We start from the raw sequence: 2299 nt of genomic DNA, 5'->3' as shown, positions 1-2299 counted from the left end.
CCAAAGATTGCCAGCAAACCATAGTCAGCTAAGAATAGTCAAGAAAGGAGTCCTCTACAGGTTTCTGAGGGAGCATGTCCCTGCCAACACCTTGATTTTTGACTTCTAGCCATAAGAGCTGTAAGACAATAAATTTGTCCTTATGATACTTTGTTATAGCAGCCCTAGGTAATACATGTGTCAATATATTATGGATGAGCTTCTGGGTCTTCTACTCTCGTCCATTGATCTAGTTGTTATCTCTACATGAATGACCACACTGGCTCCTCTCTCTCTCTCCCTCTCCATATATATATATATATATATGTGTATATATATATATATATATATATATATAGCCTTATTATATTTTTATTATATTTTTTATATTTATTTGGGTAAGTCCTCCACTATTTTTTCTTCTTCTTCAAAGAGAAAAAGTCTTGTATATTCTTGGTCCTTGAGGATTTTATATAAATTTATAATCATCTTGTCAAGTCCACAAAAAGAAGCCTATTGAGATTTCAATTTACATTTCATTGGCTCCGTAGAATTTTGGGGGGAAATTTGATAACTATACGATATTAAGCCTCCCATGGTAAGCAAATAACTTTTACTTTCTGTTTATATCTTCTTTAATGTTCTTCTATATTTTTAAATAATTTTCTCATGTGTGACTTTTGTTAAATTCACTTCTACACAATCTATAAAGTTGATGCTAATTTTAATAAAATTTATCTTTTATGTTTTTTATAGATACATATAATTGGATTACAGGAATATAGTTGATTTTTATATATTGACTTTATATCTTAAAATATGCTATATCCTTTAAGTTAAATTTTCTGTTGTAAAACTTATTAATTACTTAAGTTAATAAATTTCAGTTCCAAATGTATATTGGATTTTTTGTAAATCCAGTTATATTATCTACAAATAATGGCAGATGGTTTCTTTTTTCCTAACCCAAACTTTTCCCTTCTTTTTCTTTCTTTAATGACTTGGCTCCTACCTCCATTACAGCATTTAATGTATATGGTATGAGTACACCTTTGCTGTACTACTGATCTCAAAGAGAAAGATTTCAATGTATCAACATACAGAAAAGTTTTCTCACCTTTGGGAATTATTGTAATTTTTTTCAAATTCTCCTTAAAGTCATAAAAGTGGCATATTAATGTTTCCTGCAGATGTTTTCACACTAATATGTATTTTTTAAACATTGTAAACATTTTATATTCTTTACAGTATTCTGATCATTTCAATACCTGAAGTTTTAAGGGATATGTTTATGCAAGGTTGAATTCTTTTGTTCGTTCTCATTCTTAGTTTTTCTTTTGTGTTTAGTAATATCTGACTGTGAACTGACCATTTATCTTGAAAAAATATTTGTAGGCCTGATTTCTGAGAGACCTAAAATGATGGTTCATCCTTTGAAACTGATTTGCATTTGTTTCTCTTAGGCACCTGGGTATAGTAGTAGTCTAGAAGCACCTTAAGCTAGAAAAAAAAATGAGTTACAGTTTTTCTTTAACTACTTAGAAAATGTTAACTAGGGCTTCATGTGACTTCCATTGGTCAATAAAATGTAAGCAAAAGTGGCATGTCCCTTCAGGGCAAGATCTTAGTTTGCCCTATCGTCCTTTCCCTCTACCACAATGACCAGCAATGTTTCTGATTGATCCTGCTCCATCAGCCTAGGTTCCAGTAGGAAGAAAACCTGGATGCACACCACACTGTCCATGTTGTGAGAAAGAAATATATCTCCACTGATACAAGCCAGGAAGAGTTTGAGTTGATTTGGTACTACCATATAACCTAGACTGTCTTGACTGATAGAGGCAGTGACTAAGGTCAATAAAGAGGCACAGGGGGATGAGTCTTGTTACTCTCACACTATGATTCAGAATTATTTCATCTAAGTATGACTGTTTGTGAGAAGATTGCTCCCTAAGTTTTGATGCTATGTCATAAAATGGGGCTCCCAGGGCATGATTTATGGAGCCTAGGAGATTTATATGTTGTTAATAGGCAGGCTTTTAAAGCTTGGAGAACTGCACTGCCTTTCCTAGGTGGTAGCTCACTAAGTCTTAGCTCAAGAAACCTACTGAAGCTTCTTCTTGCATTCCTTAAGGCAGAAGAATAAAGCACAGAAAATGTCAATTACTTCACCATTAAACAAAATAGGCATACATAATCATATTTCCTAACTTTCCATGTAATGTCTTCTAAAGCTGATAATCGTCCATGAAGAATAATGTCTAAACTTTATTATAAAACATTTTTCTTCATGTAAGCATCCCATTTCCTGACACAATAC

The sequence above is a fragment of the Balaenoptera ricei genome, chromosome 2, assembly GCF_028023285.1.
Source record: "Balaenoptera ricei isolate mBalRic1 chromosome 2, mBalRic1.hap2, whole genome shotgun sequence".
In the NCBI taxonomy this organism is placed as follows: Eukaryota; Metazoa; Chordata; class Mammalia; order Artiodactyla; family Balaenopteridae; genus Balaenoptera; species Balaenoptera ricei.
Note: the sequence above shows the minus strand (reverse complement) of the source record.